At 43.0% G+C, this 25,257-nt stretch overlaps 1 protein-coding gene across 1 annotated transcript in view; it reads left to right on the top strand.

Moving 5' to 3' along the window:
- LOC124179225 overlaps window positions 1–25,257 on the top strand; it is a 309,079-nt gene that overhangs the window by 213,979 nt on the left and 69,843 nt on the right. The gene's annotated exons all lie outside the window — the stretch shown is intronic.

Here is a 25,257-nt window from a genome sequence, read left to right as displayed (position 1 = left end):
GAAGAGCAACTGAAGAAACTTGGTTATGATCTGTAAAAAAGCACGAATTCGAGGCCAAGTATTCCATTAATTCACATATTCTTTCGTGATCTGAACTCAAAATAAACGAAAACTCGAGCTTTGGATCACGCTTGATCGATCGAAACTTCAGATATGTACTAACGTACCCACATTGTAATTCGATTTATTATTAAAATCAGCTGCAAGCCAGCGGCTGAGGTAATAATTATCCTTCCCCATGTATATGTTATGTACCCAAGGAAAAGTGATACTCATCAATTTTAATTGCGACGGTTAAATCCAGCTCCGAGAATTCCTCGACACAGGCATATCTGACAGGTTTTGATAATCCGCTAACCGACCATACCTACGTCAATGCGAATAGCGGAGACAGCTTGACGTTCAGACTGCGATACCGTTGTCTAGGGTCTAGCTGAGACTGGGAGGGAAACGTAACGTAACGTAACGCAACGCATAGTATCGTCGTAAGGTATGGTAACGCCTTACACCTACAGTCTCAACGATCCGCAAACACAACTGTCTAAATATTTGCCCCGGGGATATCAGCTACGAGATCGCGCGACGTCGGTATGTATTGCAAACATTCCGCCAACACTGTTCTCCTCAGGATAATCACGAAGACGGATATATCCTGAAAAGGGTTCACTGCCGAAGCGACCAGACTCACGTTCCTTCCTACGCTACGTGACAATCAATTTATCCTCCCATCAGTCATAAGAGAGAGAGTGAAAATCCTCCCCTACTCAGCTAATTTTTCTTTTTTTTTTTTCCTTTGGAGATCTGTGAACTACCACTCGAAAGTTAATTTGACTAATCGTTTGAATCCATAACGTATTTTGAAATTAATTTTCATTCGAATGAAAATCCGGCAGCGTTAACAATCTAGATAGTCGTTAAAAAGCAAAGCATTCTGAAACGATGAACACAAGATTGACTCGAGCAATTATTCGCTCCAAAAATTGGTGGCAGCGGTGGGATATTCTTCACCTGGGTTGATCGGACGTTGAGGATGACGAACGGATCGCGTGTAAAGGTTCTCGGTATGATGTTCAACGGGTATAATTTACGTATATGCGTATAAATAAGCGCATACATGTACGTGCACATATTTCTGCCAACTCTGGAGCTATTGTTTCCTGGATTCGCATAAGCAAGAATTCCAAGCGCGACATCCCATCCGCGTAATCCTCTTAACCGACTTCCATGGCCGTTCTCATACAGCTAGATGGCTCGACGTCCGCCTCGCTCTTCGCTTTGGATTTTCCTTGCACCGTGAGCCTCCACCAATCTGTTAAATCGTGTATAATCTTTGTTTTCAGTCTGTTTTTTTTTTTTTTTTACTCTCCTACTCTCCGTTTCAGATCCGTGCAGCGTCTGTTTGTCTGAATAACGTGAACTACTTCTAATGTGATCGACGTAGCTCGCTGGTGTACTTCTGCGATGGAAGTTTCAAGCGTCTCTGATTCAACAGAAAATCTGTTAACGAATTTTTTTCACGAATGACAACCATTCAATTCGAAATACGCGCCATTGCCGTACAATCATCATCGCTTCTACTCAATAAAACAACTTTAATTGCTACCAGGAATATTTCGCATTATAATAAGATCGCTAAGAATCCTAAAGAAAAAAATGAAAAATCATTTCATCAGAAATAAGGTCGTTATGATTGTTACAACGAGGCCCGAAAGCATACTGCTGTTAAAAATTGGTTATACTTGCAAGTTTCTTTTACAAAAAAGTCAAAATACAAAACAAAAAAAAAAAAAAGAAAAAAACAACACAACTCCAAGTTATCATTGCGTTAAAACGGCTCCGTTTTCCCGAGGGACGTCCGATCCCCGTTTGGGAGATGCTGCAGGGGATTAATCTTGATCCGGTTTGACGTAGGCCGGTGAATCGAGCCGGAGAGATAGATATCGGCGAAGAAGAAAATATATCTGTCTTTGAATTTTAAAGAATGGGCAACCGGGTGAAGCGAAGGAGCTTCCACCGCGGGCCGTTATCGGGATTGGTTGGGCAGTCTTGGTGCAGGATTCTATCCGGGAAAAGCAGTCTAGTCAGTCAGTCAGTCGGTCCCTTCCAGACCGCGGTCTCGTTACAACGAAGACATCTGACAGACCCTCGCATTCCCTTCTGGTCCTCCTCCTCCTCCTCCTTCCGACCTCGAGAAACCCTCCTTCATCCTCGCAGAGCGCCGTACTCGAGTTATCCCAAATCTCGATCCAATACGCGACCTGTGCCCTCAATCCGAAACCACCCCCTCTCTTCCTGCTGCAGCGGTCACCAAACTCAACATCTTCGACTATCATGGTGCCATTTTCATAGGCTTATATCGGATATTTTTTCACCCAACCCCGCGCAACGCGAATCGTCTTGGAAAAGTACAACTGTATTGGATATTTGCGAAATTTGCCAAATTGTACGAAGTTCGCTGCGTGGATTTCTGTGCGTTTGATGACACGAAAATGGGCTCAAATTTGGAATAAACTTCTTAAAGTTTTTTTTTTTTTTTTTCCGAGCCAGTGGACAATTTAGAAACTGGGTGATCCGGAAATTTTTTTCAATTCCGTTTCCGTGAACGGGAAACGGAAATTGCGGTTGAAAAAAGGCACCACACTCTGATTGTGTGTAAATGACAATCGCTGCCTAGTAGCGGAGAGAAGGATAGGGATGGGAATTTTATTTTTCCATCAGCGAGTCGATCTCGGGACTGTGAACGGGAAGAGAGGGAAGTATAAGGGAGCGACGTGTCGCGTCGGCAACTGAAAGGTTTCCGGTTAAATTTGTCCCGTGACCATTGCGCGCCCTTCGTCAATACCTGCGCGGATTTTCGGACAGAGAAGTTGAATCGAGGAGCGAAAAAGGGGCGTCGTTTCGTCTCTGTTCGAATACAGCGTCGGGGCAATTCTCAAACGAAAAACGAAATTGATTCCTGCCTATGAGGCGGAATTTCCTTCGACGAGCCGCGTCTAAGTCTTGGAAAAATACGTAGACCTTCTCTCGGATCACAGCGAAAAGAGAAATACGCGTGATTTGATTGAATTTTCATTAGCATCGTAATACGCGAATTCCGCAAATCAACGGAATTTCGGGATAATTTAAACAGGGCTTTCTATTCGACGCTCGCGGTGGAAGAGGGGGTGAAAAATACACGTGACAAAGACCTTCAACCATTACGACGGATGATCCTTATTTCGACGAATTCCCATCTGTAGTTCGCAGGCCCATTAGCCCGATCCGTAAAAGAGAGGGTCGTCAGCTCTACGAAATGTCAGCCAATCAGATGGAGCGTGGAGCGAAGGGGAAAATAGATTTATAGGAAAAACCAGGGGCCGGTCACTTTCGTATATAGTAGGAAATCATTGCGCTAATCCGATCGGAATTGATGTAGCGGACGACAAATTAGGTCTGCTTCTAGGTTTCCGGATACTCAAACTTTACGAAAGAGAAATCTGCTCCTTCTACGTTTTGTGTTTTGGTCGTATCCAACATGTTGTTGAAGCCACGATTTTCGTACGAACTTCTCTCGAATCGCGATCACTGTCAAACTTCGAACTCGCGATCATTTACTTGCCAAATTAGGTACAAATCAATTCAGTCGAACCTTTTTCCCCTCACAAATTACTTACCACTTTTTTCAAAAGGTAATTTTCTACTATATTCAATGCATTTTACCGAATTAAGTTCGTGCAGTTTCGTATTCAATTGAAAGTTATTTTCACTACTGCAAGTCTCGAATTTCTTTGCTAAATGTATTCAATTGTAAAAGCGTAAAGCGGACGTAAAGAATTCTCGAGTCGGATTTGAAATATTTGGAAGGTATGAAAATTATTTTTATCGTATTCCTTGACACTCTTAACGTCGGATTGACGAATGGGGGAAAATTGTCGAAAATTTGGAAAATACAGGTGTGCAATATCAAATTTTCCTGAACGCTAAAATCTAGTTTACAGAGTTTTATAACGTAGAAATTTAAAATATAGAAAAGTTAAAATCTAGGATAGCAAAGTATGAAAAAAACTAAAATATTATTTCAACGATTCGATATTTTCGTAAATTTTAAATACAAATTTTAGCGTTCTGTACTTTGACTTTCTAGTTTTCGATTGTTTACGGTTAGAAATTTCGTATCGTCTGTTGTCTCGAATTTAAAGATTCGTAATTGTGCCCATACCGCTATTTCATGACTCTTCTACAATTCCACGCCCAGCATCAAATCCAGAATAACCCAATTTCTAAAATTTCCCACTCAACTTAAATACAGTAAAGCCGACTTTCGACTCGATGCTTCCCTCTTTTCGTCAACCAACTTTGATAATTCTCGTAAGTTTAACAGCGACGAAAATGAGACCGGAAAATAATGAATTGCAATTAACCGTATTGTGTAGTTCCTCGAGAGACGTGAAATTGCATTTAGTCTCGGGCAAAGTTGCGGGTGTAGAACCGAGGCTGCGGGGTCGGTGGTGGCGGTCAGTGGTTCGGGGTCGCGTTTGCCGGGGTTTATTGAAATGTCCGGTCTTACAGCCCCTCCGTATCCCCGAAAGGAGTGAGGCGAGCGTCCTGCAGGATGTGAGGCCGGGGTCCCGACCCTCCAGAACCAGAGCTGTTCCAGAACCGAACGAGAACTCCGGTCAGACACTCGGCGGTGTCTCTAATGAAGATTTGTGATTTTCCCATTTCGTCGCTCCACTTATCCGCCCCGAGTTCTCCGGTTCGCATCGGCACTTCTCCTTCCCCTCTCGTTCTCGCTCTTCACCCCGATTCGATTAGAAATTTGTAAATTCTTTCGCTTCTTCAACGACAAAAAGCATCCATCCATCCACGCGTCCCTTCAGTGATTTCATCTCGATCGCAACATTCGACCGTCTCAATAATTCATCCAACTTCCGCTTCCCACGGGAATCCCGGTTTTCCTTCCGGGGGGGCGAGAAGGGGGGAGGTGGGAACGCCGTTCCCGCAGGATAATTGGAGCTGCCTCCTCCCTGATTCCCGGGCCCCGTTCCGTCAGCTGAATTACACTCGATTATAACAACCCCCCGTAGGATTAACCGGACTCGAGACAGTATTGTATAATTAAAGATGGGCATGTTCGAAGTGGGCGTGCACGTGTTGCCCGGTAATCTCTGGGGATTTCCTTCGCCATTTACCTCTCGGGATGTGGCCCCCGCAATTTTACGCCCGCAGGTCAAATTCTTGGGCCCAGTTGATACGTCGCGTGGAATGCACTCCGAGTGTTTGCGTATAAGATTGGGTGAGAATTTTTGGCCAGAATTCCTGCGGGAAAATTTGTCGGAAAATTGACTTGGAAAAGGTGCAGCAGCGCGGTTTGCATAATCGGAAATTATATTTCCAACCACTGCACGATGCGTCAAATTTATATGTGCGTACGTATGTAGGTTCAGCCTCTGCGGTATAAACGCGTCGAATCGCCCGACAATCTCGTGGGAAAATATGTCCAAATGGATTCGTGTTTAATTCAAAGTTAGTCGAGAAAGCGAGCCGAAGCGGATGGGCCGCTGAGGGAGAACCGCGTTAAATAAACCAGTTAATAATTATCGCATCCCCTGCAGTCGGTATGAAAATTTGGGGAGGGTGAGTCGACTTCTGTTTGCCGCTCGAATATATCGCCGGTCGTTACGAACCGCGTGACGAGTCACATTTTTGAAAAATAAATTAAACACCAGTTTTCCGCCAACTCAGCTCGTCATTTATTTTTCGGTTAATTCATTCTCAGCCAGGAATTAGTCACCTCGAACGAGAAGGACGAAAAAAGATACACGGAGGGTAAAATTATACGAACGAGTTACTTTCCCTCCTTTCAACACGCGATAATTATTTATGGCGATAGTTTTAATTGTTGATTTACGCTTGTCTGAAGAGGGTGAAACTGTTGTGGTTTAGCACCGCGTTTTAACGATTCCACGCGAACCCGTCGCTAAATCCTCGTATGCAACGTAATTTCAACCCCTCGAGCTGTGACCTCGGCTCGCCGTTTGAAAAATCCTCGAATCCTCCCCGGATCGTCTGTATTTTTCGACAGTGTTTCGTAAATTACCTCAAGGGTGTTGAAATTTTCGTAACTATGGACGTAGCATTGCACCTAACAATGTTAAAAGTTCCAAAATTCGTCGATCTAAGATTCGCGAGAAAACTTTTGTTCTTCAATTATTTCGCCAACATCGATCGACGAAATGAAACGAGGTGACTAATAAAATGTTTTCGACTTACGAATGAGCCGCGAGTAATTCCGTGATCACACCGCGCTAGGATTCGCGTTTTTCAATAAACAGGTATAATCGTTCCGTAAATGATCCGCGGCACCTAAGCAGAAAATGAAAATAGTCGAAACGTTTCAGGTACTCGGTGTTATTTCTCCTCCCGTGTCGTGGTCGTCAACCAGTGCGAAATTGCGACTCCGATAGCCGGGGTGAAATTCGTCCTGCAGCTCGTTCGCTCACCCTTCCACCTTGTATGTACAACAACCCCTGCAGGGTCGTCACGTATGTTCGACGAACACTGCACGGATACCCGTCGATGCAACGTGCCGACGCGCCTACATTCAGGGGTCAGAATAGACGGAGATATGTTGCCTAACTATTACCTGCCACACAAACTGGGGTCCGCGAAACAATGTTGGCCTACGGATAGCCGCTCTCTGTCTCGGAATACTAAAGGCCCAAGTATCTCGGCATGTATGTCAGGATTCAAATTTTCAAGAGCAAAAACTGGTGCAACAATTTTGGATACGTTCATTTAATTATTAAGGATAATTTATATTTCATGTGGAAATATTATCGCTCAAATAATACACCGAGAGAAATTATTAATTCCGCTTACCGCTCGGTCCTTGACTATTTTCATTTTTTACCACAATCGAAAAACATAGTTCTAGGTAGAAAATGAAAATTAGTATTCTAGCTGTTACCGGAAAGTCTAGTATTCGTTACTGTTCTTTCTCATTACGATCACTGTTGCTATATTTTCTTGTAACTGTTGCGAAAATGTAATGCTCGTGCAACAATAAATTGACGTCAATGCCTTGTTTAACTAGAAAAGTAGAGTAAACCAAACAAACTGATTTTGCGTTGCAATTACCAAAAAAGGATCGACGATTTTTTTAACCAAACCTGTTTTACTGAATTTTTCTAGTTACTGTAATAAATGAAATTTTTCTCAGTGTACGATTAAATTCATATTATGAGGTTGGAGCTAGGGTGACGTTAAGGTAACTAAAAATTAAATGAAATCTTTACTACTTTTTGATTTTTCGAATCACCTTGAAGAAATTGAATTTGAAAAGTATAAGTGTGTTCTTCTGTACTTAAATTTACTGGATCTCAGTTACTCGCTTGAATCAGTTTGTTTATATTTCTACTCGCTTTTGCTTTCGCAAAGTTTACATGATACAGTGATGTGAAAATTGGGTTCCCAAATCCGACAATTTACGGAGTAGAAGGCGCAAAGCGCAGGGTGGCTTATCCGCCCTTCTGTCTCTGGAAGTTTGGTTGGGGTTTACAGGTGGTGAGCGATGAGTCGTTATCAGGATCGTTACGCGAGCCCTGACTTCACATAAATACAGGGACAAAGGGATGCCGTTGTTGCGCGAATAGACGTGGTAATGCACGATGCGTGAGACACGACGAGATCGAGGGAGGTTCAAAATCGAGATGAAAAAGCATCCGGAGGATGGGTCGACGGAATTTTTGCAAAAACTGTAAGAAAGTTGACGTAAATCGTGCCGGTACACGAGTCGGGAATAAATTAAATCCAGGAAATTTCCGGGAATGCGAAGAATATGATATACATATAATACATGAAATGAAAACGTAATTTCGTTGAATAACATCTCCGCATTATGATGTCTGCGCATCAACGACTTTGAGCGTGCTGTTGGAGGATTTAATTAAAACCTGACGTATACGTGGCTGGTGAAAAGAGAGACCTTTTATCTCTCAGCGTCTGCGAGCATGAGAGAGAGAGAGAGAGAGGAGAGCGAAAAACGAAAAAAAAAAAAAGAAAACGAGACAAAATGAAATAAATATGTACATATTTTTCCCGCGTATATTATCGCGTGACAAAATGCGCGAATCCGTTAATCCATGCGAACATTACACGTGAATTTTAACAGTGTTCGAGAACCAAGCGGCGAATCAGTCACGCCGAATTCACTCCCTTGGTCGGTTTTTCCGATTTTTCACCCCTTTGAAATCCCAGCGCCGAGTGGACGCGTCGCGAAGCTCGGCTCTCAGGTTCAGCCCTGCCGCTTTTCGCCAACGCTTGTGTAACGAATGCCTTTGGCTCGTAGTTAGTAAGGGTACAAATTGACGCGAACCGTTCCCACAATGATTCCTCTAATGGGGCGGCAGTGGGACCCTGATCTCCACCGAAACCGATGCAGTTTACCGTGTCCGAGCCGCTAAACTGGGCATTCGTTACCTTTCTTGGCGACCCTCGTCGCCTCCGTTCTATACAATACGTCACAACACCCGACGTACTGCTTACACTGTCGCTGAATCGTATTCGTTTTGTCCTTATATTTATCAAGTGCGACCCCAATTTTCGTTCAATTAGTAGAGTTTTACTGAATTCGCTACAGGATTCACGCGAGTCACTTAAAGAACTGCACGATACAAATTGTTAGTCACACACTTGATTACTTTAACTTGATAATTATCGTCGGTAAATTCATTGGTATATAAATAGTGAGTAACGAAACAACGTACTCCAAAGTGAACAACTTGTGAATCGGATTATACGACATTTCATGAAGCTATAAATTTTTACAACGATCTTGAACAAAGGTTTTCACAGCACTCGTTTAATCGTATTTCAAATTTTCGTTCAAGCAGCGAAGTCGGCTAAATCAGGGCGGGTAGAAGATCAGCTGATAACAGTTAACCGTGGATAAAATAATAACAACCGCTTTTTGACCGCGCGGTGAGAACCACATGGTCGATAAGTATGCATCCTGCAAAATATAGCCGAACCCACCCGATTGTATAGACGTTGTACATATATATTTTCTTATTAACTCGGGCGGAAGCTGAGCCGTATTAATCCCGTTTATATCGTTGGTTAGTTTACTTGTATATACCTACCTATACCTATACATGTAGTATACGTGCACGTACGCAGATATCCGCTTCATTCCCCAGGCGTAAAACGTAGGTGTAGGAGAGAGGGAGAGAGAGAGAGAGAGAGAAAGCTCTCGCAAATTGGTAGCTGGCACTAAATACTAAATACAGTTTCCATTTCCACCCTCGTGCATCTCCCTCCCCTTTTACCCCCGTTATGCCGGTTGTATGTATGCATCGATCTACATAGACACGGAATTCCTGGTGCGCATGCAATGCGCGTGTACGTATGCAGGGGTTTGCGAGGTTTTCGACGGATCGACGGACGTGGCGAGGGTCAGAGGGTACACAGTTATTGCATTAACTCATCATTGTCATTTTTATCACGTTCCCACTTGAATCAACAGCCGATTCCCGTTGCTGCATGGAGGTGTTTTACCTTTTATACCCCGAATCTGTCAGCCCGTGAATTGTTTTACGCAACACTTGAGACTTGACGGGATTCATTCCGATATCGTCACAGATTCGATCATTACACACTGGTTTAACATTTGTTTTCACGTAATTAAAATTGTTTATACCATAGTTCACGTCGGTACAGTAAAAGTTCAGGAATCAAGCAAAACAATTTGTTTTATTTTAAAAATCAGTCTTACAACGCATTGAACGAATTTTTCCGAAAAACCCGCATGCTGCCTCAAACCTCGAGCGGGAAATTGAAACGGAATTCATGGTACTCTTGTTTTTACATATAGAAAAAGAATTTTTCAACAGCGTTACCGCAAGCGTCTCAAAGTAGATTGTGACTTATTCATATTAAAAAAAAAAAAAAAAAAATAGTTACGGCGCGAAATATAATCACGATTTCTTAAATAAAGGCAAACATTGAATATGTTCGTTCTGAGTTTGCAAAATTTCCTGTACCTTGGCAGCGAAATTTGGGGTCAGAATTCCAACGACTCTGTATATATATTTTGTTTCGCTAATTTCTCCGTACTTTGACCTTTCCGCATCTCGACTCTTCTCGCGTACACTCCGAGTTTCTGAATTTTAAAATCTTCCCCTCACCCCCCCGGAATTTCCGGGCACAATTACCAAGGCCGAAAAAATGGTCGTAAATTGAGAAAGGATCAAATGGACTTCCTCCAGGTCTGCAAGAGCCAGGGCACGTATCAAAGGAGTAATATGCAGCGTTATAAAGGGAATGGCTTAATAGCAGAGACGGGTAGATCCGGCGAGTCATTCGGGCACCGGAAGCTGGGCAAACAAAACCGGACGCGTGTGCGCAGCCGGTTGCTCGACTCGACGGTGGCGGCCGAAATGCACCCTGTGGGTCAGTCAGGATCACTCCAGAGGTCGGCCAGCGCGGGAGTGTAGGGTCGGTGAATTATGCAGGGGACTTTGCCCGCGAGGCCATCCACTGCCCAATTAACTCCAAAAACAACCACAGCCTCGAAAATCGAAGTCTGTGTGAAGGGGAAGGCCGGATTCTCACACGCCGTCTGTGTGCAGAAACGCGTTGAATAATTTCGCGCCTATCGGGGGGTGGAAGAGAGGCTGCCTGGCTGGGTCAAATGCTCGGCGGATTATTAATATTGACTTGTTGTTCTCCAAGGGTAGCCGCCTAACGCTCTCCGGTCGGCCAATTGCCTTTAATCAACACCCGACTAGGAATTGATCGGTCTCATGGTGCACGGAAGCAATCAGTTACGAGGCTGAAGTCGGTGACTGTACGACGTAACGAAATTTAGGGTGAAGAAATCGATATTTTGCAATTTTAGAGTGACGTTTAAGTACGAGTAGGCTTTTTCAAGTACGAGAGGAGGCTGAAACTAGCAGCCAAAGCGTAAGTCGGAAAATCAAAATTTTGTGAAATACGTTGAATCCTTGATACTTTTATAGAATTATGAGAATAAAGCTGAACAGTATTTTTCTATTTTCAAAAAATTTAACACGTTTTGCTGGTAATTCTGGCCGCTAGCTTCGTAGTACGAGTATGTCCCGGTTATCATGTTTTACTGAACATCAGAAAATCCTAAATTTTGCCAAGTAACGATATTTCCTAAACATAGACTGTTGTACGGTAAAGTTACCAATTTGAGTCTCATAATCAATCGGGGTTAAAATTGAGACCCATGGTTGATACTGAGGGACAAAAGAAAATACTCTGCAGGAGAAAAAAAGTTTGGAGAACGGAGAAGGTTTTTGCATGGAGTAGACCATTAACGACGTATTTCAGATATTTCCGAGATTCGGTGTCTCTTTGGGTCTGCGAAACTCAGGCCTCTATCTGATTCGGGAAATGACGTTTTTCCATTACCGCAAAGCCGGCGCGGTGAATGCGCCGTTTACTGGCTTAGCGACTACATTGGGCTTCTCCAAGTAAGTAAGTAAGTATCCAGCTACCGGCGACGAGTAGCAAAGAGAATATTCATAGACGCCGCCCATCCCACGTTACCGACTTCAAACCTCGCAGTCTGAGGTGTGGGGATGCGGACTAGGACGAGCGGACGAGTTTACTCGAGCATCGTCGGGGTAGGTCGAAGAAGCTGGAGAAAGAAAATGAACGAGAGGAGGAAAAGCTGACGGGAATAAGACGGGGAAATTGAAAGAAAACCTGAGCCTCTTAGCGGAAGGTGATACCGTACACGTTACGCGCCCCCCTTTCACTCTGTCAAGTTATTTACGCGTTTCCTTCAATATGCTTTTCTTGACTAATTGAGTGATTATTAAATTAATTAAACGCTATTAGAGACAATCCGATAATTTTACCGCCCTGAGTTACGTCATTGAATTTTTTTGGGAACGGCTTCCATGCATCCGTAAATTTCGTTGTAGAAACTTTGCGCTAATTCCATTCATGATTTTCCATCAACTCAAGGGTGCTGGAAAAGTGACCAATTATGCCCGTTCCGCATTGTTTAACCCTCCAGAATCCAAGCCGATTTACGAAAAATTTCTCCAAAACAGTATTGAAGAGAATAGTGACGACCGGGTGAAATATATCGACAAGTTGAACAGTTTCCTCGTTTTTCACATCGTTAATATGGCGAGTGAAAAAGTAGAAGGAGGAAAATTCTGACCGATCGTAGCGTTGATAACGAGAAAATGATGTTGCAGAAACACTGAAACGTGAAGAGAAAAAAAGTTGGAACGAAATTTGATCCCGTTCCGATACTGCCGTAGGTATATCCGTGCGTACATTCGACGCCATTGGCTCGTTTCTCCAGGGGCGGAATAACGGAGCCCGCAGGCCAAGCCTGTTTTACATTTAAAACGCATTATATGATCGGCCCGAATCCCATGCCCGGATAAAATGAAATTAATGGCAAAACGCCGAGCGTCGATAATTCGAGAGGAGACACGATGTGTCGATATTACCGGAGTATCGAGATTGGAATTCACCTGCGGATTTACGCCGATCAGCTCGGACGCGTTAAGATAAAGGGATGAAGTCGGATGAAGGGGTCGATTGTGGGAGGGAATAACACCGATCACGATCGGCAGAAGGAGGGATCCGAAAACCCGGAAGAGACACGTTTTCGCTGATTCCGCAGCCATTTTGCTGAATCGAATGTTCTTTTTCTCCTCCTTCCTGCGACTTCTCGTCCCTGATTGCTACCTCCAGACGCCCTTTCACTTTTGGTGATTCAAAAAATTTTTACAAATTTTTTAAGTCATCGCATGAAGATTTTTCCCTTCCATATTGCAGCCGAGAATTTTCACGAGCCAAGCTTTTTTGATCTTCGGTGTTATACTGATAGAAATTAATCTGCGATTGTTGCTGAAGTGAATAATTCGAGTGACGAAATCCCAAATTGACGAACTCTATGTATTAGGAACATTTCGTTTTACCAAGTTTATACGTAAGTGTTTATTTACCGACGACTTGAGAATTATCAACAATTTTTTTATCTATTCGAATAATTGTTCCTCAGCGCAATGTACAGTGACTATTTTCAAAGAGCATGGGAAGACATTATCATCCTGTCAAAATAACGGAGCTCGGAAATAACAGCGTATAAACCAAAATGGTGGTATCTCTCAAGCAATATTGAACATCGGCGAATTCTCTATGAGAAAATGAGAATATCAAAGGATCAGTAAATTTTCGTGTTAATATAGTCACAGCAATATTTGAGCCAACACAGACAAGTGAAGTTCCACTTTAGCAAACTCGTTAGCTAAAAACTTGCTAACTTTCAGCTGTTGCAAATAAATTTTCTTGTTGCGCAGACTATATCAATACTCAACACCAGAATTTACTGGTTCAGAGAACCATTTTTTTTTTTTTGTGTGTATTTTCCGTTGATACGAAAAAAACCGGATATTCTTTAACGACCACAGACCACGAATCATCCGCGCTCGTTACATCCGGCCTAGTTTTTAGGCCTTTCTGTATCTGCGAGTGGTGGGCGGGTAATGTGGGCCACTTTTCACCTTGATATGTTACACCGGAAAATAAGGGAGGGTAAAGTGCGAGGCGGAGGAACAGGTAGAGAAAGGTGGACGGGCGGGGGTGGATGCAGAGTTTAATTTGCCTAATTAATACCACTCGTGCCCCTCGGCTTATACATTCCTCCATATCCCTGTACCTCATATTTTCTCTAGTCAGATATAGGTATACGAATACGGCCGCCCAGCGAGTAACTCGAGAGCGCAAAAACATTCGGCTGATGGGGCTAATGCAGGGTAGTAGGTAGTCGGTGCCCGAGACTCCCGGGGGACCCGGACTCCCGGAACTGAAGGACCTCGCGTCTTCATCACTCGCACCCTCTTCCTTCTCTTACGCTTGTATAAGAATCTTCAATAGAATGAATTTCACAGGTGTAACTGAGGTGAAATCAACGAAATTGATTCGGCAACGTTATCGTAACGAAACATTGGGAAAAAATTACTGTTTTATTACTTTTGAAAATATGACTATGTTCTATTTTATTACGGTTTACCGAATTTCAAACAGTTTCATAATCATGAATTAACGGTTTTTCCTCAGCACGAATCGTTATGATGGAGGTATTTTTATCCTCTCTTTAGCCGTAATATTGTTTTCTTTTACTTCCTAACTTTAGGCCCTGTATCATGTTTTTTTTACGGATAGCACTTCACGTTCTCCGCTTTACAATGCTACAGTATTTATGTCTCGAATGAAAGACTGAGGCTACAAGTTGGAAACACTTTTCTCCCGTTTTTCTCGGCGTCTCTCTTCCCTCTTCTCTTCTCTTTTCTTTTTTTACTTACTTTTGTTTTTTTTTATCTTTATTCTCTCCTTTTTATTTTTATCTTTCGTCCCTTCGCATCAAGTGCCCAATTCGTTTTACCCCCTTCGCTTCGAGGCGCGTGCAGCGCAGGGTCGGTGACATTATTTTCAAGGGTCTTCCGCGGCTCGAAGACCGCGGGTCGCATCGTCGCAACGCCGCTGGCACCGTCGTGTACCTTATAGCTCTTTCTTGGTCCCGAGGGATTTCCGGGACGCGACTGCCCGCCCTCTACCCCTCCTAATGGACTTTCTAAGAGACACGTCTCCGCGCTACCTGTTCAAAGCGAAGCCAACAGCGTAGCTTCGCTAATAGAAATTGCATTTGATCTTTATACTTGGAGCGCGTGGTACGAAAAATAAGAGGACGAGAAAAAAAAGAGACGTGAAAATAAAAAAAAAAAAAAAAAAAAGAATCGAGAACCTGACGAACGATAGGAGAAGGATACGTCGGAGACATGGAAGACACGCCTGTCAAATTCTTCTCAAGCCACGTCACGACAAAAGCAACGATTATAAGTACGTTCTGCACATCTAGAGTTTCGTTCTTACGGCATCCACTTCAAACGCACTAATCCTGGGAACCTCCGATAAATATCGCTTCAAGGCAGAGGGAATCGGCTCGTGTTCGGAGTTCGATTATCTCGAATCTAGAGCAGTCAGGCTGCCGGACAGCAACGTGTCCGATTCGTCGGTGTAATTAAATATCCGGCTCATCTGTCAGGATTGAGGATTTCCCAGGTGGACCTAGGGAAAAGGAGACGTGCGGTAGGGAGAGAGGGAGGGAGGGATGGACCTGCAGGGTATCCTCTTGGGTCAATAATCAATAAAAGGAGGAGACGTGGCTGCGGGAGTGAAAGAACGACGTGGGAACGATGGACGAAGCGGGAGGGAGGGAGGGAGGGAGGGAGGAAGGAATCCTCCCGCGGGATCAAACTTCCTCCCTCATCTCTGCCGGCTCCAACCGCCTCCTGAGACTTTAATAAAATATCCGAAATACCAATGTTTTCTGTATACGTATACACATACGTATGCATTTATGATACATATACGTATATATGCGGGATATCAGTGTACATATAGTTTATCTTCTCATTTTTCGCTCAGTTTAAAAACGGCACAGTGGCAGTGCGCACTTGGATAATTTCTGTTCTCATATAACTCTCTTAACCCTCAAATTACACACTGGTTCAAATTTATTCTAGTCAAAAGTGGAATCTCAATAAATTTATTGCGGTAGATTGGAATGATTTTTTTTTTCTTTTACTCAAACAGCATTGTTACTTCACGATTTCAATACTGCCAATCGATTGGTCAGGAAATTGTTATTCGAGAACACTTTTTACGACTGAGCAAGTCTTGTTTTAAAAAACACCGTCGATATTGAAAATCCCAATTCGCCCCAGTCGGGACTTTCGTGATTGACTGTCAAAATCCTTGACCTTGCAATGAGTTTGACATTAGTCTTGGACGTTTAGATTCAATAATTTTCCCACGTCACAAATGGTCCAGAGTCTCAATATCATCGCGTATAATAATCGAATTAACATAAGAGTAATTCTCAAAAAAATACTCAGTATTTCAAGACCGAATGACGAGGTCATGGTACATATAATCTTCAAGAACATTGAAACGCTGTAAAGTTCACGGAAATCATACCAGATTGAGTTGAATAATATCATATAATTTCCGAAAAATTGAGAATATGATGTAATATATTTGACGCTTTGCCAAGACAACCGCGAAATTTGAACTCTGATGAAAGACGACCGACTTCAAGGGGGAAAAGAAAGAGGTGAACGCTCAACTGCACGTTACTCCTTATGTGCACGGTACACTTGGCTTTTGTTGGACCACCTGGTGCCTGGAACGTTGATATTATATACATGTATATGTATATGTGTACATACACATCATCATACTTGGCACGTGAATGTTTTCTTTGCAACCCGAGGCCGTATTATGAAACTCCCGAAGGAGCTGAATTTCGGCTGGCAACCAAAATTGAATTTCTTGGCTGTCCTGGTCAGCTAGCGAACACTGATATGAGAACCACTCTATCTTCCTCTCTTTCTCTCTCTCCCTCTCTTTCTCTTCACTTCGCCAAGACTTGACAAGTGATTATTTTCCGTGTATTCAAACAGACACGCAAAAGTGCGCGATTCCCCTCAACGGGAACCTGATTTTCGATCACGGTTCCCTTTATATTGAAGAAAAACTGGCGGCCTTACCAAAGGGCGCATGTTCGGATGAGTTCGCCCGGAGCAATCGTTCCGGCATATCCATCCCGCTGTGTTTACATATGATTACCGCTGGAGGATGTTGCGGATACCGGGCGATACCATTTCGCGATATCCCGTCTTCACGGCGTCTTTTCTTCGTCGCTTAACCCAACCCCGTTATTGAAACGTTTGAAAGTCCGTTATCGGTTCTGAATTCCGGAGTAATATCACGAAGGTCCCGGAATTTATCTCGAACAAAAATCCGAGATCTCAAATTCGACGTTGAGCCTCTTCCATCGCCGTTGTGGCACTAGAGATTCCGATTTTCTCCGGCAGTGTCAACTTGAACGGAAACGCCAGGATACCTAGGCTCAATCGGGGGGAGGAACTAGTCGAGGGTCTTTCCCGAGACGAGAGGAACGGAGGAAGAGAAGAGGAGCAGATAGTGAAGAGGAGACCCGGTGAAGGGAGGAAGTATTGTTTAAGCCTCTTTCCCTCGTTACGTCGAACTCTCTCTCAACTTCTTCTTCCTCTTCTTCGAGGGCGAGACGGCGGAACTTTCACTCGCGCTTACCGGGGCTACACAGACGGATCTAGAGACTGAGAGAGGAGACGGAAAAAGTTTACTACGTTGGGCCAAGTTGACGAGCTGTAGAAACTCACTCTGGCCATTCTATACCAGACCCGGATTGGACGCTGCGTTTCTCCTTCCACGCTGCACTTCTCGGCTCAAACATTTTCCGTCAAAATTCTTCCTTCCCTCTTAGTAGAGGCAAACACCTCGGCGTTGATCTGGACGCGCTTCATTGCAGCGCGGAATCAACGAGCTTGAGAGACCGGAAAACTTGGAAAGATCTCGATGATGGTGACACTTGCTGGAACGGTAGGGAAGTTTTGATAGGTATGATGGGAGGCGAGGGGTGGGGCTGTATAATCACAGTAAAGTCGTCGAGGTTCTTTGGTCTGAGGTACAACTCTCCGCCAGCTTAATACACGGGATATTCCCGTCTGAGTATTAGCAAGTCAGATCAACGGGTCCCTTTTGAGGTGTAAGAGATCTCGGCTATCATTTTCCGCCGTGGTTCGGTGCAGCGCGGCTTCGCTCCCGGTACTACAAGGGTTCATCGCATTTCTTACCGGGACGAGAGACGCGGGGGTGTATCGAAGGAGGGTGCGAATTGTCGGGAGAACTTGAAGAGGGCTGGACTGCCGGGAGAATGGACGGATGGATGGATGGATGGATGGATGGATGGCTCGGGGCGACTGATTTTACTCTTCGAGTTTTAAACTTTTTTTTCCACAATCATCTCGCACCGCGGTCGAAAGCCATTAAAAATTCAAGTTAAACGAGAATGGGAATTTCAATGAGACAGAGTGGTACACTCCTCTTTTATAAACCGAGGACCGTTTCAACGGCGGTACCGCAAATATCTGGAAGAGCGGTTGAAGATGTGATGTGAAGAGAAGAAAAAGGAGAAGCAGAAGAGGAAGAAGAAGGAAAGGTTGAAAATCCTCTTCACATTGTTCGAAGAGTCCTCTCTTTTCAGTTCTAATAATATCACGTATTTCAAATGATCCCTTGCCCACGATCTTGAAAAGAATTCTTCAACTTAGCTAGTTTGTTCTTCAGTTAATTCTGCCGTCAGAAAACCGAGAAAGTAGTTATTGTTATTTATACACCTTTAGACGGGAATGGAAAAGTGTATAAAACAACAGAAAAAGTGCATCGGATGAAAGACAGACATGGTCATTGTTCCTTGATACTCGAAAACCCAGGAGGTCGGACAGCCTCGGACTTTCTTCTTCACCCTTCTTATTCGATGCCAGACTTTTCACCACTGTAGGTTTTGTTTCAACCTCGCTTCGGTCTTTCTCGTCGAACATGTTTCACTCACTTCTCCAGAAACGTGGAGAAAAAAGGGGACACCGGTTTGATCCGGGTTCATAAGCATCACGATGGTCAGATACCGGTGGCATTGTAAAAACTAATTTCTCGTTTCTTCGACAAGTTTTGATGGAGAGTCATTAAACCGATAGGTCTTTAAAACCTTACGATGATCCGTAAATTTTTCCTATAAAATCTTGTACAGTCATATAACAAAGTTTCCATCAAGCCGATAGTCCAAAGTCTCCATCTTCAGGGTGCACAATATTTCCAAGCAAACAATCCTGCGTGGAAATTAGTCTCCCGGTGCGGATTTTTGCCGACCTTGACGATGATTGAAGTCATTCTTGACGAGGGCAGAACCTGGACGCCCAATTATCCTGGCAGTTGCAGCGCAGCAGAAACGAATCCGCGTCTAGGTTTGATGTGCCAGCCGTTCTTAGCGGGAGGGTTGAAAACTTTGACACGGTACCAATTAGCCGGCACGTGTCGTGAGCACTTGAGATATTCATGGTTGTTTTTGCCCCCCAAGCTCCGGTCCGAGGGAGCCGAGAAGAAGAGGAAGGAAAAGCTCGGGGAGAGCCGACCTATCCAAACTCGCCTCGACCCTAATCTCTAATGCACTCAAGGTACGGGTCTGACAAGTGACACTGGGAGACAAAAACCGGAGGCAAGAAGTATCGATTAATCGAAGGGCGTCGCAACGGCCGTTTCAACGCGGTCGAGCAGCTCGCCCTGCGGCTCCGGGCCCTTTTCGCCCCTAAACCCCCGTATAAATTTATGCCTACACTCCGAGCTATCTTGGAATTACACCGATGTGCCATTCTACTCGGGGAACAATATTTTCTCTCGATAATACCCGGGGAATGGAACGGCTCGTGTTCTTTGAGGAGGTTGCCGAGCCAAATATCGATACTTTCCATCAATTTTATTACGAAACATTATCGTACATAAAGCGATCAATGCTAATAATGGTATTTTCGAGTTCCTTAGAAATGCGAAAAACGAATACACCGGAATTATAAATGTTTAGTAGAAAGTTTACTTGGACGTCGACGCTACTTTATTTAAAATTGCTTTAAATTAGTTTGAAATCTATTCGATCTAGCTGATTTCACTCAACGACGGCTCATTTTAATCAGACGATTATTTCTTACAATACTAAAATAGATTTTGTTTTCTTTGGTTGTTGTTTCAATATTACTACTTGTTGATCGTGATCAATATCAGTGAAATATATTGCAGAAATGTACGTAAATCCAACGACTACGCTAACGTGATAAGAAAAAAGTTTTTCAGTTAATTTGCACGAAGTAGTCATCTGAATAAAATGAGCTATTTGAGAGCAAAACCGAACAAATGTAATCGATTACTCGCAATTTTGAAAGGAAGGTTCAATATCCGAACTTTTATTCACAACCGTCGTATTTTCTATTTTGCCATTTTTTTAAGACATCTTCGTAGCTGATGAATGTAGTAATTTGATGAATACTCATTGCTCGACGGTTTCGTAATTTTTTAAAACGCACTCGGGCACGTTAAAAATTCACAGAAATCTTCGCATTCCGAGTTTAGCTTTGAAGTGACAATTCATGCATCATTTATAACAATATTTGAAGAAGAATACGAAAAAACGAACACGAAAATACGACAAAGATTTTTCCTTTTCCTGTCGAAAAAATCGAATTCGAAACCGATTTTTCATTTCCTCCAAATCCGGCCGGTGCAATATAATTGCGTAATAATAGCCTTGCGCGGTGACGTGTCGGCAGTCATTGACGGCGATAAGCACACAAGGTGGGCGCCACTCGCCCTTGGCAGTTAAATGGGATCGTAAAACGTAATCTTTCTAGTACACGAGTGTAAGAGACGAAGAGAACAAGCCCGAGGCCCCCGAAGGTGAGGTGGCGACGGTTAAATGGCTACCTGGGAGAGCTGAGCCGTAAAAATAAGACGTAAATTAGGGTAGAAGGTGGTCAAAGTGGCCTGGAACGACCGGCTTGGTCAACCTCGTGTCTTCGTGTCCTGCAGCTTTTGCGGCTGCCGGTGCAGACGGTAGGAACGAGTTAAGGCCGTCTCGCGGATTGTATCGGGACGAAGTGAGACCTCCCCCAGGATCGTCGGGAAAAAAAGTATAAATAGAGTTTCCCCCATTTCCCCCCCCCCCCCCCCCCTTTTCCTTGAAGCAATTCTCCCCGAGACACGTTTCATTGCATTTATGGCTCGTCGCACTTTCGGCGAATTTTCTCTTTTACCTACTCTCTTATTTTTTATTTCTTTCGTTATTTCGCCATCCCGCCGTCAATCGTTCTCTGTTAGTTGATACGGTTATCGTTAAGAGGTATAGTATCTGCGTCTTTAAAATGGATTCACATCATCCGTATATACCTTTCAAGATAACTTTTAGCGCATTTCATGTTCTACTCTCTTGCAATATACTCGGTTTCATATTTCGGAACAATCTGTCAAGCTTAATTTGACACTAAATGAAGACGGATGTATCGTGTGTATAGGCTGTCGATACAATAATGCCTCGATTTGAAACCCCGTTCTATCAATATTATTTCGTTACGGAACGGATCGCGGAAATTATTATTATCCTCTATTTTGAAAGTTGAATTTTTTTACTATTATATCATCGCTCAGAATTTCAGTCTTGTTGAACCTATTAGTGGACAAAAAGTATGACGTCAAATGAAGATCGATTTAACCTGATCGGAATCTTGTTTCGTCGAGTTTCGAAAACTAAAAATTTAATTACATCTTGATGTATAACACGTGCTGTCAACTTATGTATAATAATAATAAATAACTTTTTCCGGTTGGTGTAAATTTCCAATGTTTCACGACCCGTCCGTCTGTCAGTCGCGTATTTCATACGCACGAAGGATCGCGATATCGAATGTATTTTAATCCCACTCTAATAATCATGAGTATCTCTCCCTCTCTCCCTTTCTCTTTCTCTCTCTTTCCCCCCCTCGGGGTAACAGAGCCAGAGGAATTCACAAATTGAGCTTGTAATCCGACCGCCCGGATATTTCCATTAATTTTCTATCGAGAGGCACGCGATCGTCGAAAAGCATTTTCCCAGAGAGATAAAACGCACACGATATTATCGAATCTGGCCGAAGAACAATTTTTGCCAAATAATGTGGCTGCAATTATATTACACCTGCTGTTATCCTGTGCAAAATTTAAAGCAACGCGTACACTTATTTTTAGTTAATTTTTCATCTCGTTACAAATCTGCTTTGCCGTACTGAAAATTTCCTGAAAACTAATATAAACGTGCGTTTATTGGTATTTATTTCTTGAGTCGAGCTTTTTGGGGGATTTCGAAACAGGGATGAAACGAAAAATAACGAGAGAATACCTGTTGGAATGTATACGACATCTAAGCAAGGGGTTGGAAAATGTAGTGATAGTAACATACGTTCGGGTTACGGTTGATACGGTATAAATTTGGCTTAATTAGGGAGCGAGTAACCGAAGAATCATTAGCCTGTTTCGAAAAAGCTCGGAGACATAAAAATTGGAGGTTTAGCTGCAGGGTTCAACCGGAGTTATGCGAACGGGGGTTGAACTTTCGTTCTGGCACCTATGTATCTGCATATATAGAGGTTTCGGATTTTCCTTTTTTTTTTTTCTTTTCCTCCTTGAAAATAATAGCGTTGGGATTTCAGGTGGGACATTTAGAGGGTTCGCTTTAAAAGTTTTAAAAGGTGTTTTGACTGTACAATTTTAAACTCGTGGCGCTAAGGGTTGTTCCGGAGTCGAGGGGGGCGACGAAGAGGGACTACACGAAGGCTGCACGTCGTGACGCGCCGAATTTCTGCATTCCCCGAGAGAATAAAGTTGAGGAGGGGCGGGGGAGGGGGATGAAAAGAAAAATAAAAATTAAACGAATGAGAAAATGAAATGGGGAACAAAATTAAATACTTGATTACTTTGGGATGACGGAAGCGTTTTTCTTTTCCTTAAAGAATTCTCGAAAGCAAAAAAGAATAAAGGAAAATGCTGAAAAACTGCCGCCGCCGCCGCCTCACTTTTGTATACGTATATATTATCGCGAAAAATCTTGTTCTTGAAACTTGGGCAGACTAAAAAGAGAAGGGGAAATTTCTCCCCGTTGGATGGATGTGTATTATATAAATTAACCTTTACGACTTAACCGTTTATTACATGCCCACGCGACTGGGCGAATGAATAATTACTATGCAAAGTGTGATGAGTAGAGCTATTCCGAAACACTGTGTTCGTTACGTTTCAGAACCCGACGGGAGAAAAGTAAACTTTAATCTGATATATCCCTGCTTAAAGCTTGCTATAATTCCTTCCGAACCGACAACGTACGAGTGGGTTATGTCTGGTGTAAAAGTACCCTCTCAAAATTCAAATCACTCGTCCAAGGCGTATTTCCTCCAAGCTCTCAACTTATACGGTTTACTTTTAACCAAGTATCTAGCGATGAAAAACATTCGTGATGATAAATCGAGTTCGTATACACGGAACGAGTCCATTCAAATTTTCGACTAGTCATAGTGTTTAACTTTTTACAGACGACCGAAAATTTTTACAATCAAATTTACAAGTCGAATGATTATACAAATACACGAGAATGATCAGTCACAAAGTTATTTTCTGTCCAGTGAATAAATTCTGGGCCAGATTTGACCATTTTTCATACTGTAACATAATTTCTTCGGTGTTCGATCGAGACGGGTTGATTATAATTAACCCATTGAAAAATTTCACCGTTACTTCTTACAGTGCTAAGTACCTGCGTTCGATTTGAGATGCGTCAAAATTCGACTCAATTAAAGTTGCACCCTCACGGTTGAAAATATCGGAAGCCATTTAATTACGCCTTAGTGGTTCTTTCACGTCGAGTCGGTGTGTCGCGGTAAGAGTGACGGGACTCTGAGGAAGAGGGACGGACGAGGGGAATATGCACATACATATATATATATATAGAGAGAGAGAGACAGACAGAGAAGAGACAGTGGCTCACTCCTGATCTCTTGGCATTTCACTGCAGGGACTTATAATTAAGACTCATTAATCAAGGAGGCTCGCGCTAGCCATCTGGGAATCGAACTCGCTCGAGGTATTAAAATGTTAAAACAAGGGGAGTAGACGCCCGGTAATTGATGAAAAAAATGGAAAAGCGACGGGGCAGAGAAGAGGACGACGACGTTACAGGTTAGCCAGCGCCGGGAAAAGGGAAACCCCCCCCGTCCGACCTACACTTTCCTGTGTATATCTATGTACCTACCCTACTCTCCCTGCGAACTGAGGGACAGAAAATAAGTACGTCTGTCAAACGTCTTGTTAAAACAGGGTGCGGTTTTTTTATTCCAGTACCCACCCTTTTGTCCGTGTGCGTGCGTGTGGGGTTTTTTTTCTTTCCTCCTTTTCAAGCCCCTCCCCGTAATGAAAATGAGCCAAAATAATTTGACGCCTCCTTGGCGTTTATAAATTACTTTCTGAACTTGGCGTAGGTAGGTATTAAGGGTATTGCAGAGCACCGTCATTCGTTCACCCTCTCGTCAACGGAAACGTACCTACCCTTTATTCACGGATCTTGAGCCCAGCACGATTTGCGTGCTTGGTTGAATAACTTTTTTTGTTTTGTTTCTTGTTTTCTTCCAAACTCATTGTCAAATCTCTCCGACGGAAGGATACTGAAATACTTTTATTGATTTCAAGAACGATTGCATTAAAATTCTAAACATTTTTTTGTTTCTTTTTCCTTTTTCCGAGCTTTCATAGATATAAGGAGCGACAGAATTCCAAATTTTCTATCTGAATGAATCGAATCAGTTCTGCATTTAAGATATATCCACGCGGGAAAGGGAAAACGTGCATCGGATTACAGTTGTGCACCAGATGTCGCAAACTGTAATGGGAAATGCAGAATCGTGGTAATTATTACGGTGGTAATTAACTTGCTAATTACTCTTCTGTGGTACCCATACGTGGAAATATAATATCCATAACTGTACCTACATGCGTAGGTATGTACAGCGAAGGAGAGAAGAGGACCGTGTAAGCGGTCCGTTCGCCACCCACCGCAATACGTTGATTATTAATTAGCTGAAAGCTCAGTTACTGTACAAGCATTGCAAGCTGACAGGTACTCCATGGTAACTCGGTGCGTCTTATACGCCAGACTAAACAGGTGGAAGTCGATAAATGGATAGATCTTTATTGCCTCCGGGGTCAAGACCCTCCATGAACCGCAGAGAAAGGTAAAATACAGAATAAGTAACTCAATATTTTCGATTGGGATGCTGCAATGTTTATTCGTTGTTATAATTGTTGTTCGAAGCAGTTTGATAAAAACGATGAACCTAACTTAGCTATCTTGTCATTGTAGTTGACGACCTGGCTTCTCTCTTCTCTACATGATTTGAGTCCTATTGACTGTTGCTTTTTTCTGAACTAAGTTTCGTATATTCTTAATGTAAGTATTCTGGAGGGATTTTTATTTTTTCGCATCGTTTCACAGTTTATATTCAATTCTGATCGGTCACGCTTTGTGGATTTCACCCCAAATATTCTTCAAATTCCTCGTAGAGTCCCTTAGTCGTAGAAATGCGAAGTAGAAACCTTTTTTTCGACATTTTAGGCAGTTTCTTTAACTTTGCCGATATTTTACAATATTTAAACAACAAATTTTTGTTGGGAAACCTGAGAGAGCTTTTTCTGCGAGCCTTACTCGCTGTACCTAGATATTTTTTATTTTTCAGATTTTCAGAACTTGTTTGTGAAGCAAAAAATCACTTTTTAGGG

The sequence above is a fragment of the Neodiprion fabricii genome, chromosome 3 (assembly GCF_021155785.1).
Source record: "Neodiprion fabricii isolate iyNeoFabr1 chromosome 3, iyNeoFabr1.1, whole genome shotgun sequence".
Classification (NCBI taxonomy): domain Eukaryota; kingdom Metazoa; phylum Arthropoda; class Insecta; order Hymenoptera; family Diprionidae; genus Neodiprion; species Neodiprion fabricii.
This window is presented reverse-complemented; position numbering and strand designations above follow the sequence as displayed.